The sequence below is a fragment of the Dermacentor andersoni genome, chromosome 3 (genome assembly GCF_023375885.2).
Source record: "Dermacentor andersoni chromosome 3, qqDerAnde1_hic_scaffold, whole genome shotgun sequence".
Classification (NCBI taxonomy): Eukaryota; Metazoa; Arthropoda; class Arachnida; order Ixodida; family Ixodidae; genus Dermacentor; species Dermacentor andersoni.
In genome coordinates, this window is record NC_092816.1 from 76462584 (window position 1) to 76478376 (window position 15793).

Genomic DNA, 15793 nt, shown 5'->3' on the forward strand with positions numbered 1-15793 from the left:
AGTGAGAGTTATTCATCCTGCGTATGCAAAAACACGAACTTCTTTAGTACATCGGAACAGGATAATTCTGTTCTTAATATGATGAATGTACTACATTCGAGAGCAACGTCTTGAACTTCAAAGAGCTCGTGCTTTGCCTTAAACCGCGTCCTCTTAATGTTCTGTAGTACGAGACATCCCAATTCGACATCGACAGTGCGTAGCCCACACGTGGTTGAAGGGCCGTTTTCATCGAAGTAAGTGACGCAATTATATATTGATAAAAATGGCACGTCGTTCATACATTACTCGGCCACTTATTGGTAGTAAAACGGGAAGAAGAAAGAATTCTAAAAATGAATAAAAGCGGCTCCCCTATTCACAACACTTCAAATGCTTAGCTGCCTTTAAATTGGTGTGGCTGTATATCTATTCACCATTTGACGAAAGAGTAAAATTGTGTATACAAAGACGAACCTATCAGCTCCAATCCAGTCGAAGACCCACTGAACCTATAATTCTTTCTTTTCGGGGGATTTTATTGCAGATGCGCTTGTCTTTTCTAGGCTATATATTGTAACATTGTACTAGCAGTGAAGAAGCAAACAATGGCAAAGGTGTGTTTTAAGAATTAAACCAATTGCTGGGACCTGCCGCGGTAGCTTAGTTGCTATGGCGTAGCAGTGCCGACCTCGAGGTGGCGGGTTGGATCCCTGCTTCGGCGGCCGCATTTTCGACGGGACCGAAATGCATGCGTGCTCGTGTAATCATATCCAGGTGCACATTAAAGCGGCCCTGAAACACTTTTGATGAGAAAGCGTCAAATGACCGATTAAGCGAAAAAGCCGGCGTCTGTCGTCTCGACAAGCGAAAGAGGGCCCCTACATTACGATCGGCTGTTCCGTCACGAACGCACCTCGACGGAGCAGCGGGCGAAACGGCACAATTGCTGCCACCGCTATCGCAACGTGCTTCGGCAGGAGAGAGGGCATCGCCACGACGCCACGTCACCCTCGCTGTCGTTATTGGAAGCATTTGCTAAGCACGTGTCCCTTGTCCGCACAACCTCTCGTCTCGGTAAGGCTAAATAAAAACGTGCCAACACGTTGGGCAAACACCTCAATGTACTCGCGGGCCCGCGAGGAGTTCATTACTACAAGAACCACTCGGCTGCGTTCGAGTGAACGTTAATGCTTTCACATTCACAACCCATAAGAAGTGCGTAGGTGTCCTCGGATTTTTATGAACACAGCAAGAAAACGCTGCCAATCTGTACAAACGGCTCCGATGAACCATGTGACCCAACTATCATTGCACTGCATGCAGCAGGAAATTTACAATCTACGGTCAAAAACAGCGAAACATCGCTTGGACGCACTTCCGCGATGTCGTAATGTAGCGTCATCGCAAGCAGCTGGGCCCACCAACCGCTACTGGCTGATTTAGTGACCGCGAGAACATCTTCAGCATTACGTAATTGTCGATTTCGAGTTAATTAAATGAAACATACGATATACATTCCCGAGATCTCAAAAAGACAGAAAGATCATTTCATCTTTGCACTGCCAGTCTACACACGACAGTAGCGCGTACACAGCTGCGCCTGCTGTGCGTCGCCTCCGAGATATCCGCGGCGTGCTGCGTAGCGCAGTACACCACGGCCGCCATGGGCTGCCGCGTCGGGCCCTTTCGCCGCCACGACACATCTGGGTGGGGCTTCACCCCCTTTGCGTCTCCCCTGTTGAGCTCCCAGGCGCTATGGTGGCGATGAAAAGAGAGAGAAAGCCGAGCATGGATGCTATAACCTAAACATACTTGAAGGATTCGGAACATGTTTGCCACGTGATAATCGTGAGACTACTTCATTTTATTACAAGGCCATTCTATGACTAGTTAGAAAACTGTTTCAGCGCCCCTGAAAGAATACCAGGTGGTAAAAATTATTCCGGGGTGCTCCACTACGGCATGCCTCATAATTGGATCGTGGTTCTGGCCCGTAGAAGGCCAGAATGTAAGTTCAGCTTATTGAGCAAGCTTGTGTCGTGAAAGAAAGTGATGCTCGAATCGGAACGCCGCGAGTGCGTTCGTCCATATGGCGTTCCGGATCAAGTTCGCCCGCTATTTTCACATGCTTCATTGTACATTTCCTGTTCTCGGTGGTTTTTAGAAAATACCGAAATTAGGTTCTTAGGTTTTACGTGCCAAAAACCAAAAAGCACGCCGAAGTGGGGGAATCGGTATGAATTTTTCCCACCTTGGGTTTTATAATCCAAGTACACGGGCCTCGTTGCAAACAGCGCCCATCGCGGACTGCGGCCGCGGCATGATTGGAAGCCGCGGCCACGAGCTCTGAGCGCGAAACGCCACAACCACTGAGCTATACCGAGACAGGTATCACTGGTTCTCGCGCACATTCTCGTTCTCGTAATGCGTGCATAATCTGAGCCGGTGTAATACAGCGATTCCTTTCTCACGATTCCTTTCTCACGATTCCATTCCGTTCTTATCATCCACCGCTCATGAACGACCGATACTCGTGATAACATAAGCGAAGTGCCGTTTCGACCACCGACAAGCAACGAAAAAGTAAGAGGATTCCGATAGATTCGTTGCATCACCCCGGCCTTGATAAGATACGCCGCCTGATTTACTACATGGAATGTGCGACAACGTTAAAGAAATTTCCAATACTGCATGTGCGCGTCTTTCCCCGATCGACAACTTAATACCAGTGATTATCCAGTGAAAATAAGAAGATGGCTAATAGAAAACGAAAGACGCGTGCCAATATTGTCATCGTTCCTTCACGACTTCTCGCTGTTTCTCGATAACCTGGCTCCCACAGGCAAACATTGCAACGATTATTCGATCCCTTCTGGTCCAATGATTTTCGCAAGAACCATAATGCTGTGCAAGAAATATCCAACGCGGCAAAAATAAAACATAAACACGGATACCAAACTCAGAAATTACACTGTCCGCAAATTCAATAACAGAAATTTGTCGACTCCCGCAGATAAACCTGGGACCGTATAACGTAAAACTATTCCAATATGTTTTTATTCCAATCTCCTGACGTCAAATTTGCGTAACCGCCGACGCAAGCATCGGGCGGGCACCCGCAGGGTTGTCTGGACAGACCAATCAAACGCTCTCCTCGTTCATAGGAGGTCACTTTTGTTTGCTTGGAAAACGAATAACATTGCCTACACTGAGCGGCTTGTCTTGTCTAATTGGCTGACAAGAGGTGAGGAGCACGCTCAAGCGGAGAGGGATTCGATGGGGCTGGGCCACTGCACTGAAAGTCGATAACCGGAGGAAGAAGGTAGTGCCGGCGTCTGCGATTGGTCCGCTTTCCCTTACTTAGTTTGCGGCGGCTGGTCGAAAATCGCGGCGGCATGCAACGGAAGCTTAAGAATGACGCTAAAACGGATCCTCAGCAAAGAAGAGTAACATGCCATATTTGCGTAAGAAGAGCGTAAACGTGCCGAAAGTGCTCGAAAACGTTATACTGCCACGCAAAAAGTTTTATTATACGCAAATAAACCCTTGCTCTCCGGCAGGTGCGAGCAGCCAGTGCCTGAGCGATCGGTGGCAGCCATCTTTTATTCCTTTCGGAACGGGGCAGCCTGCGGCTATTCAGAAGAAAATTCAGTTTCGTTCGGCATACTAATGCATCTTTAACGCGTACACTTCACTATGACGTGGTGAGTTTTTGTGGTTTTGTGACGTCGCGTGACAGGCAGGTGAAATGGCTGCAGCCCGAAAACTTTTGACCAATAGCCGAGGGCTAATCTCCACAGAGTGGAAAGGTTGTCAAGTTTTTCACTCCTTTGGATGGCGGTAGTTATCGGCATCTCCTGGGGTATAGGGGCCAGTTTTCCCAGCGATTCGGTGCCCACGCGATAAACTCAAGATGAATTCAGTTGTCACCATCTATTGCAGCAGGCAGGGCGTAGTTTATTGTTTTAATCATAATATTTTATTTTATTTATGATGCCCAACACAATTTTTATGTCGCCCTCTATTCGACGATCACGCGCATCGCTGTTGCTATGTTAGTTCAAGCTTCTTTGTTTATACTGCTCCAGGGGCCAGGAAAGGGACTCTGTTCATAGCCACCTGGTCTGTATGCTCGTGGAATGAGTTGTGGCCGGAGAAAACGCGAGTTGCATTTAACTTTTCATTTTGCTTCATTATTTCCTCGAGTGACGGCTCGCCGCGACGCTGGCAGATCCTCAGAACCATATATCCACGATATGGTTTAGATAAGGTGGCAAATAAAATATTGTGAAACAACGTCCATCATCAAATCCTGCATTGACCGTTCAACCCATAAGCATTATGACTGTCACCCCTTACCTCGTCTGGTTTTTCCCTAACTGTACAGCACTTTTCGTGCAAAATTGGCAACTGGAAATAAGAGTCGCAAGGAGATGAGAAATTAAGCGATCTACTAAGGGAGAAAGCTAAGGCAACAGCCAAACAGGGAGGACAAGCGAAAATGGTTTGTGAAAATATTTATGAATCAACATCTTTTTACTTAAAAAGGAAGTAGAGAAAACGCCGCCGGAAGTGGAGAATAATTCCGTGTGCTTTGAATGACTCTTTTACAGTTATCAATCGAGCCGCCTGACGTAGCTACTTCCCTACTGTGCTAACAGGGGTGTTTTTCTAACCTTCCTCGGTGGGCGCAGTACGTCTAGAACCGCAGCGTCCTGCACTCTACGCCGTTGTACGGGACTGGTGACCACGCATCGTTACGCAACTTCCCAAATAACGATACGAGTCGGTTTTGGCACTTGGTAGAGCTGAATAGGAGGGATCCAAAAGAACTGTGATTGTTCCGCAAATATACATTTCCCTATAATTCTTCCAGAGCTAATTAAGGAAACGCTACTAGAAATCATTATTTTGCACTTTCGCTGCTTAACTTGTTCTTGGCAAGGTCCTTCCTGCACATCATTCATGCGCGAGTCCATTTGATGTGGTTCTTCTTTTGCCAAGTAAAGAAGAGGTGTATCTCACAGGCGTACCTGTGAGATACACGTTATTTCAATTCTCTTTTGCGGGTTTACATTACTTTATGGCGAATGGTAGGCATTTTTCACATTTGTACGAGTAAAAGTACCCTCCCCCTCATTTGCATAGAAAAGTTACCTTAGGTTGGGCCCCCCCCCCCCCCCCCCGAAAAAAAATCCTGCGTACGTGCCTGCCTCTTGGTTTTATAGAACCCTCTAGAATTGAATGAAAGGTTGAGCAAAAGTTGCAATAATACTTAGAGCCGTCAAGTGGATTACTGATTATGGCTTGCAGGTAGTGTTGGAACACGTGGTTGGCTGCAATGCAGGCACTCTGATGCCTACTGAAATGCGTCTTTTGTTGCATTCGTAACTTAGCCCGCCTCTACAATGTGCATACGCGGAAACAGGGAAATTGTTCTCGGCAACAAGTGCGCTAATCTTGATTAGGTTGGTTGCAAATAAAAAGAAACGATAACGTCAGGTGACTAACACATTTTTAGTCCATCATATATATACAGAAACTGTGGGACCTCTTTCTGCATGAGTTCTACTGCATATATGTACCACTAATGAATGAAGCAATAAACTTGAAGAGTCATACCTTCTCGCAGAAAAAAAGAACTAAGCCGCGACACTTCCTTCTTAGTACACTGGACTGCCACAAGAACACTGGTTTCTATCTACCTTTTTAAAATATATATGAGATTGTTCTCTCAGAATCCGCAACTCACGTCCTGCGCAGGTGATATATAGCTTGCGCAGAGACTATACCGATGCCACAGCGCCAAAGTACAAACTGTTTCTCTCACTAAGTTCACCTTCAAGTGAAAATCTCGAAAATGTTCTTACGCATGAATCCGGCGAAAGCGAGCCGTGAGAAGAGCGTGTTCAAACCTCTTCTATACTGTTCTGCGTGTATCTTGCTTTATAACCGGGCTGTAATTTTATGTAAACGCCCAGGAATTCAACTTCAAAAAGTATTGAAGGCAATGTACATGGTAATGCGCAAAGGGCTGCATGGAACGAATTCTGGAGTTTAGAACTCGCGCAGGTCACCCAATTACCGGACAGCACGCGCAGTGTTTTGTCATACAAACAAAAGGAAATTGGCGGCGGCGGTGGTTGGGGGGGGGGGGGGGGGGGGGGCGGATCTTTAAAAAAAAGAAAATAAAAGAACTTGAAGGACGTCCATTATTCCTGTATGGTTATTTGCCTCAACTACAGAAGCGTAATGCATCCCTATCATTCTATTATTTTTCGTCAGAACTACGGGCACGAGTGACGGCGATGTTAAATTCAGGATGGCACGATCGCACGGCATTTCCACTTCTCCGACAAAATATATGCGCGCATTAGACTTTGTTGATGTTTATTATATATATATATATATACATATATATATATATATGTATATATACATTAGTGCTAGCATAAATAAATATCCATTAGGGTTCGGCCGGTGCGCGCATTTTAATGTGCCTGCGTGGGGTGACAAAACGAAAATGCTGCAAATGACATTGCTAGACATGTAATCTCACAGCCAACATAACCGGTGAACACTTCGTTTTTACTAGAGGATCACCCTAACTACGCAGCACCAGCACGTCCCCGGAACCCTTAGACACAGATGTTGGTTCTGTTGGTTATGCGCTTCACTTCCGATGATGTCGGCTATAATAAACTGATGCGTAATGTTCATTTTATGACAGGCGATGTCCACGGGCAAACGTTTAGCACCAACGAGAGTTCCGGTGCAAATCAAGTTCAGCTGCGAAAGCCGGCTATACTGACGGCGCAACCCGTTCTCGCATCGCAGCCGACGGCACCACAAATATAAACGTTTTCTTTTTGCGAAATAATTGCGAGGAGAGTGAAAAGCGGCGACAACGGTTAGAAAACATTGTGGCTTGGGAGTGTCAGCGGCTTGTTCTGAAGCGCCGCCAGCGACACACTAAACGGAAATAAGCTCGGATGGGAGCAAACGCCTCCTTGCGCATTCACGAATGAGAGTGCGATATACTGCATTCGCATGGAGTTTTAGCTCACTCCATCTCTCCCACCAGCCTTCGTGGTGCTCAGATTGGAGTATATAATACTTCCTTTCCTTGCAGAAGCGTTTTACCTGTTCCGATTGGAGTGAATATTACTTCATATCCGGAAGGTGTTTATAGGTATCCAAACTGGAATGAATATTACTTCCATAGTTACAACAGTTTTTAGGGTTTTCATATAGAGCAAATATTACTTCATTTCTAGAAAGGGTTCCTGGGGTGTTACAATTGGAGCAAATGCTATTCCATTTTCTATGACAGGTTCTACAGATATCCTATTATTTTCTTTTTTCCTGCAATGAAACGAAGGTACAGCGTTTGTGCCAGTGGCTAAAGAGGAAGCTTTAGCTCGGGCCCAACTCCGACGCGGCCTATTCAAATACATGTAAAACGAAAAACGTTTTTATGAGATAACCCCTGGACCGATTTTAATGAAATTTGTTGCATTTGAAAGAGAAAGTTGAATTCTAGTGACTGTTTAAAGCGGAATTTCTATTTAGGGCTTAAATTTTCTTAAAACGATTTTCAAATATTTGACCGTTTGAAAAAAATAGAAGCACAATTTTTAAAAATTCATAGCTCTGTATCAAAAACAGATATCACGGTTCTGTGAACAGCATCCATTAGATCATTGAAAGCGGACAAATTCGATATGTCATTTTACATCTTACGTGAATTTGTTACGTTGTTTACAAGGGTTCTGCAAAAGCTGTATTTCCATGTTACTAAATTTTTTGAGATTCATGTGTAATATATCAATTTTGTCCGCTTTGGATGTACTATTAGATGCATTTCACAGAATTGTATTATCGTTTTTCCTTTAGGAGGTACGGAGTTGTAAACATCACAGTTTTGTTTTTTGAAAATTTTGGATTTTCGCCAGTTTTTAATAAAACATTGACGCCCTAACTCAAAAATTCGAAACCAACAGTCACTAGACTTTAAGTTTTCCTTTTAAATGCAACAAACCTCGTCAAAATTGGTGCAGTGGTTGCCGAGAAAAACGAATTCTCTTTTTACATGTATTTAGATAGGAGCACCCGAGCTAAAGCTTCCTCTTAAGGACACTTTTTACCGATGAAGCAGTGCAGGTGCAGCGTTCTATGCCGGCATAAGCTTTTACCATGACATCATTTATTTGCCACTTTTCTCATTATATTTCTTTGTATATTGGATTAACCTATAATACTACAATGGGGATTAATGCAGAACTGAAGTACACTGAGAACATTTATCTGCCTCTTTAGATAACTGCACTTGTTCGGCACGACAACCTTGTTCAATTACATAAAACGCGAACTCTGCACAAACGTAACACCCAGATTAGTGCTTTCACATCGCGAGAGCATGTGACATTGATAAGATAGAAGTTTGCACGGCGACTTTTCTTGACGGCATTACCGGTTGGAAACGTTGACAGGAGTAGATCCTCGCTTATTTATTTGTTGTGGGCATTGCAACTTGCGTCACGATTTAATGAAGGAAGTAAAACTGATGGTTGCTCGGATAGCTACATTTAGTGCACTTTAATATCTATAGGCAATACAACATCACACGGGAGACAAAGAAAAGACGAAAACACAGCATTAGGGAAAAGTTACGCTTAATAAGAGCATGCTATTGGAAATGATACATATAATTTAACAATAATGTATGTTATATGCCATACATCAACAAGGCAAAAATTTCAAAATACCGGATATCGAATGAACACAGGCTCACGAAAACAACACGATGTAGATGCAGATGTAGAGAAAGTACATTTAACTCCATTTCACGGTAGAAGGTTTTCATACTAATTTACTCTCTTCTGTAAATGAAGTGAAATGAAGTTATTCCGCGTTTTTTCTTTTTTACTTTTTTGTGCTCCGTCGTTTGGTTAATGAGCGCGAATTTCCTAATTTCATCGTCTCACCTAGTCTTCTGCCATACTCAACTTGCTTCCCTTCTCTTCGTACCCATTCTATATAACCATAGTGGTCCAACAGTTATCTAACCTGCGCCTTACATGACCTGCCCAACTCCATTTTTTTCTCCTGTCAATTAGAATATCGGCTATACCCGTTTTCTTCCTGATCCAAACCGCTCTCTTTCTGTCTTTTAACGTTATGCCAAGCATTATTTCCATCGCTCTTTGCGCGATCCTTAAATTGTTCTCAAGTTTCTTTTTCAGTATCCAAATCTCCATCCCATATTTCAGCCCCGGTAAAATGCACTGATTGCACACCTTCCTTTTCAATGAGAATGGTAAGCTTCCAGTCCGGTGTTGACAATGTCTGTCGTGCGCGATAAACCCATTTCTTTCTTCTAAAAATTTCCTTCTCATGATCAGGGTTCGCTGTGATTAATTGACCTAGATAAACGTACTCCTTCACAAACTCTAGAGGCTGACTGGCGATCCTGAACTCTTGTTTCCTTGTCCAGATATTCATCATTATCTTTGTCTTCTGCATATTAATCTTCAACCCCACTCTTGCACTCTCTCTGTTAAGGTCGTCAATCATTTGTTGTAACTCGTCTGCAGTATTGCTGAACAGAACAATGTCATCGGCAAACCGAAGGTTGCTGAGATATTCACCGTCGATCCTTACTCCTAAGCCTTCCCAGTTTAGCAGCTTGAATACTTCTTCCAAGCACGCAGTGAATAATTGGAGAGATTGTGCCTCCTTGTCTGACCCCTTTCTTTATAGGTATCTTCCTACTTTTCTTGTGGAGAATTAAGGTAGCTATGAAATACCTTTAGATATTTTCTAAGATATCTACGTAAGCGGGCGGTACTCCTTGATTACGTAATGCCTCTATGACTGCTGGTATCTCTACTGAATCAAATGCCTTTTCGTAATCTATGAAAGCCATATGGAGAGGCTGATTGTACTCTGCGGATTTCTCGATTATCTGGTTAACGGCACAGATGTGATCCATTGTATAGTATCTCTTCCTGAAGGCAGCCTGTTGTCTTGGTTGACTAAAGTCCAGTGTTCCCCTTATTCTATTAGAATTTCTCTTGGTGAATATTTGATATAATACTGGGAGTAAGCTAATGCGCCTATAATTTTTCGATTCTTTAACGTCTTCATTTTCGTTGATTAGTATAATGCTTGCATACTTCCAGTTCTCTGGGACTCTTGAAGTTGATAGACACTTCGTATAGAATGCCGCCAGTTTTTCAAGCATTACGTCTCCTCCATCTTTGATTAAGTTGACTGTTATTCTATGTTCTCCTGCCGCTTTTCCCCGTTTCATGTCTTTCAAGGCCCTTCCAACCTCATCGATAGTTATAGAACAAGTGTTTTCAACCTGTTCATTACTGCTTAGAATGGCGGTATCGTGGCGCCTCTGGGTACTGTATAGGTCAGTATAAAATTATTCCGCTGCTTTTACTATGCCTTCGAGATTGACGATCATACTACCCTGCTTATCTTTCAGTGCATACGTTTTGGTTTGTCCTATGCCAAGTTTCCTTTTCACTGATTTCATGCTGCGTCCATTTTTAAGGCTTCCTCAGTCTTTGTCACGTTATAATTTCAAATATCCCTTATTTTCTCCTTATTGATCAGTTTTGACAGTTGCGCAAATTTTATCTTATCTCTTGAGTTGGACACTTTCATTCTTTGTCGTTTCTTTATTATGTCCTTTGTTATTTGGGAAAGCTTGCCTACTGGTTGCCTTGGTGCCCTACCTCCCATTTCAACTGCTGCCTCTGAAGCCAGCCTAGTTACAGTTGCATTAATTACCTCTATGTCATCTTCGTCTCTCTTTTCTAAGGCTGCATATTTGTTTGCAAGTAACAGCCTTAATTGGTCGGCTTTTACCTTTACTGCGCCTAGGTTGGCCTGTTTCTTCCTGACCAATTTAATTCTTTATCTCTTCAAACTGAAGTGAATCCTAGACCTCACCAACCTATGATTACTGCACTTTACCTAACACTTCAATATCCTTCAATATGCTGGGATTGGTAGAAAGTATGAAATCTATTTCATTTACTGTTTCACCATTAGCACTTTTGCAGGTCCACTTTCTGTTGCTACGCTTCCTGAAGAAGGCGTTCATTATTTGCAGCCTATACCTTCTTCTGCGAATTCTACCAGCATCTCTCCTCTAGCGTTCCTAGAATCGATTCCGTAGTTGGCACTTGCTGAGATACGTAGATTTATTGGAGATTTATACGCACATTTAAAGATCTTGTTGCAAGGTTCTGTGTATGCGTGCAGTGAACTTTATTTCCAGTGACACTTTTTTGGCCTTTATCAAACTGTATTTTCGCATTTCTGATGTACAAGGGTGAGTCAAATGAAAGTTAGCGAACCCACATAGCGCAATAATGCTTCCGTTTATTATCTTCGAGGCATACGCGTAGCACACAAGCATGTCTCATTTACGGTGAACATTGCATTTCATTGGCCACCGTGAAGCGTTGGCGAGAACGGTTCAAAGAATGTCAATGTTGCAAAGACGATCCAAGACCGGGCCAAAGCCACCGTGCAATCACCTTCAACGCAATTGTAAATGTTCATGAACTGATTAGACCTGAACGGAGGATAAGCATCGATGAACTGGCAAAGCGTGTGCACATGAGTCACGGTTCAGTTCACACCATAATTCATGGACGTCTCGGTTATCGGCTCTTGTGTGCGCAACGGATGGCCAAGGTTTGCAACCACCGCCAGAAGAGGGAGAGGTTCGGCACTGCCTTGGCTCACTTGATCCGGTATCACAATGAGGGTGACGACTTTCTTTCTGCAATTGTGACATGGAGACGCCACTACTACGAGTCTGAAACACGACGGCAAAGCTTACAGTGGAAACATTCGTATTCACCACCAACAAAGAAATCAAAGGCCGTCATTTCTAGCCGGAAATGTGTTGTTGACTTCTTTTAGATCGTCAGGGGTCATTACTGATTGAATTTGCTAAGCCTGGAGAGACTATCAATCGTTTCCGATATGGTGAAACGCCAGTTCGGCTGTGTTTCGTAATCATGAACAAACGACGTGGAAAATTGACGAAGGGGTCATCTTACCCAACGACATTGCCCGTCCCCACATCGTTGATGCAGTTCATACAAAAATGACAAAGTTCACGTGAGAAACGCTGCTACATCCGGCATACAGCCCAGGCCTGTCGCCTTGCGATTTCCACATTTTGGGGCCGTTGAAAAAACAGATCAGGGAACCAAATTTGTGTCGGACAATGACGTGAAACAGTTACAGACTTTCTGACGCGAAACCCGAGGAGTTTTATGAGACGGGAATCATGCGACTCGTTAGTCAGTGGACAAATGTCTAAATGCTCATGAAGACTACTTTAAATAAAGTACGTCGCCAGTCATATATTCGCATTGGCTCACTTTCACTTGGCTCGCCCTCGTATATCTTGCAGAACTTCTGCTTTCTATATGTGCTCTCTGTTGCGAATATAATTTCGGTGCAATTACTCCCAATATACCACCGGTGACAGCTGCTCCTGCGCAATATACTGGGACAAAGGACAGCGTCCCTGAGACTTTTCCCTGGAGGTTGCATATGTACAAAAATGTAAACAAGGTTCTTGAATGACAAAAATTCATAAAAATATTTGTCCTCAACTTGTTCATTTCATGGCTTTTACATATCAGCAGCATGCACTGCTTTGCTGGATTCGAACTGATATATTTCTAAATTTGACGTAGTAGTTCTGCGGAAACCCGCAAGGTGGAGGGAAGTAATGAATAAAGGGAAAATCAGACATCCACCCGTTCGTAGCAATTGCTACAAAGGAAACCCATACGGGTTCCTCGAAAGAAAAGCCTCAAAGTTGAAGAAAAATTCGTCCTGGTCCGGGACTCGAACCCGGGACCACCGCCTTTCCGGGGCAGCCGCTCTACCATCTGAGCTAACCAGGCTGATTTCCCTTTATTCATTACTTCCCTCCACCTTGCGGGTTTCCGCAGAACTACTACGTCAAACCTTGCCTTTGCCTCGTGTGTTGTCGACAAATTCGACTTCGCCTTGCCATCTGCTAGCCGCCTGGTTAGCTCAGATGGTAGAGCGGCTGCCCCGGAAAGGCGGTGGTCCCGGGTTCGAGTCCCGGACCAGGACGAATTTTTCTTCAACTTTGAGGCTTTTCTTTCGAGGAACCCGTATGGGTTTCCTTTGTAGCAATTGCTACGAACGGGTGGATGTCTGATTTTCCCTTTATTTATTTCTAAATTTCGTGTGGTACTTTTTTTACTTATTGAATAGACAAAAAACATAGAAGCATTCACATCAGTTATTTCGGGCAATTTTTTGGGGACATACGACTATATTCTTTTATAAGAAAATACATATTTTACTTGTCTTGGCAGTGCGTAGCGTTCATGAATTCAGTTGCAACATCTTTGGTAGTGGTAATGCAGTTATTATTCATGTATTTGGTCTCTCGACAAACTCTATCAGGAGGAGACCGAGCTGCAACGTGAGCGGTCCCCCGCCCCCCCACCCGAACGAAATTTCTGGCTACGGCACTGTTCATGGTAAGTAGTACAAGCTGGTTTTCTAGTTCTTTTTTCTCGAGACAGCTGCACCAGTGACAGGGCGTACTTACACCAGTAATCAGCTCGATGACCTGAGTAACCACTGTCCATGCTCCATTCTAGAATTCAAATGACCTATAAGTTTCAGATTGCCTATACGATGATGACGATGATGATAGCGAAGACGGTGGCAGGAATTACAAGTTGTCCGATCACCGCCAGTAAACCATAAAATAAACTAAATTACACAAATCACCTTTTTCAGCAATCTCAGCTTTCATGTCCCCAACGGATTCGAATTCAAAGCCTCTGGCAAAATGAGTAGCTTCAAGTTTCCCTCGTTCCGCGCGTAAGTCTCGGGAAAGCGGCGTGAAACCGGTGCGGTGGGAAGCAAGCGCGTGTTGGAAAAAATAGGCCACCTGAAACGAGAATGGCGATTGCGAAAGGCACGCGGTGATCTGCGCCGAGCTAGCTTAAGTGTGGGTAGCGTGGCCGAGCGGTCTAAGGCGCTGGTTTAAGGCACCAGTCTCTTCGGGGGCGTGGGTTCGAATCCCACCGCTGCCACATGTTTTTTTCTCTCACTTGCAGAGTAAGAGGAAGGAGAAAAGTACAGGCGAGAACACGACGCCAGGCAGCTGCTAGCCTCGGTAACCCAACCTCCACTGACGCCGCTCCTCCTTCTCTCCGATGTGCGCCGTCGTTCGGAAAGTAGGCACTCCATGGTTGCCAGATTTTCCAGATATATTTTGGTTTGCGATAGCTGCACGTGACGCCCTCATCATTATCGACTCTCGACACCTGCTCTCCACTCTACTCTTGGCCGTACCAACACCTCCTATAGTTGAGTATATAGGAGGTGTTGGCCGTACTCTCTACGCACTCCGCTGTTATAGAAATTACTGCTTGCGCTTCACGTGGAGAGGGCGTATTTCCCAAGAAATGCTTTCCTTATATTTTTTATGACTATAGGCTTTAAGATTGTCACGTGATGCTCCCTCCTGATCTTTTTTCCTTTTTCCATGCATGCGATCGGCACATCTTAAAGCCGCATGAATGAAGATTGATTGACTCATTGATTGATCGTGTTCCTGACTTCCCGAAACATAACAGAGGTTATAACAGACATGTTAGCGGTAAACTCCCGTTCGAGTTCGATAGCCTAGGGTTGGTCAGTGTGCACCCAAAGCTGTCGGTACACGAGTGCTTTTGTACTCCTTCCCCATCGGAATGTGGCCGCAGCAGGTGAGCTCGAAGCTGAGCTATTTTTGACTATCGTTCAACATAGCGACCAGCGCAGACAAAACAGCGGGACAAGAGTTTGGAAGGCACGTGCTATGAGCACGAGTCGTGTGAGCCGTTGAAACCAAGGAAAGTATTCATAGTTTTCAATGTTTTCTCCGTTTCTAGCGCCATGACAGCGTGCGAGACATTATTCCTCTATGGTTCAAAATAGACTATGCCACGTGACAGTTTCCTTGCTGCGCAATCGCGGACAATCCGCCTATTGGGGCATGCATGAGGAGCTGTCGGCGCCGTTGCCCAGCAGAATATTAGTCGTCCTGATCGAGCAAAACGTATAACAGCCTTTAAACATCTACGAAAAAGCATTACGCAAAATTGCCAGACTTACTTACTTTACTTTACAAGTAAAGCGTGCTGACGGTCTCGCACCAAGCACCTTATGTTCTTCGACAGTGTTCACTCCTTGCCTGTACATTGCACAAAATGCTGCCTTTTAGCACAGGAGGTTTGTTTCCAGCACAAAAAAAATATCAGTTTTGTTTTAGGTAAATTACACTTAAGTATGTTTCAAGGCGACCAACAGCTCAGATTACCCCACTGCAAGATTGCGTCTTTTTACCAATTCACTCGCTAGTGGACCAAATAAAGTGACGGTGCAGTCATCAGCTTACCTTACAAATTCAGCAGTTGCATCAACCTTTACTATATCGTTCCCACAGAAAAAATAAAACGTATCGGTACTAACACGCTCCCCTGCGGCACGCCTCTGACTGCAGTATGTAAAGATGACTACTGGTTGCCTAATCACACGCACTGACGACCGTTATTAAAATTTAATTATGGGGTTCTACGTGCCAAAACCACGTTTTGATTACGAGGCACGCCGTAATGGGGGGCTCCGGAATAATTTGGAACACCTGAGGTTGTTTAACGTGAACTTAAATCTAAGTACACGAGTGTTTTCGCATTTCGCCCCCATGTACGTCTGTTCTCAAGGAACGATC

General features: G+C 44.3%; 3 non-coding genes across 3 annotated transcripts; 2 read left to right on the forward strand and 1 right to left on the reverse strand.

The window, feature by feature from the left end:
• Window positions 1-12860: 12860 nt before the first annotated feature.
• On the reverse strand, window positions 12861-12935 carry TRNAS-GGA (transfer RNA serine (anticodon GGA)). The gene has a single exon. It is a non-coding gene; the product is annotated as a tRNA-Ser (tRNA).
• A 122-nt stretch (window positions 12936-13057) lies between these two features.
• On the forward strand, window positions 13058-13132 carry TRNAS-GGA (transfer RNA serine (anticodon GGA)). Its single transcript has one exon. It is a non-coding gene; the product is annotated as a tRNA-Ser (tRNA).
• Window positions 13133-14029: 897 nt separating this feature from the next.
• TRNAL-AAG (transfer RNA leucine (anticodon AAG)) lies at window positions 14030-14111 on the forward strand. Its single transcript has one exon. It is a non-coding gene; the product is annotated as a tRNA-Leu (tRNA).
• The last annotated feature ends 1682 nt before the right edge of the window (window positions 14112-15793 follow it).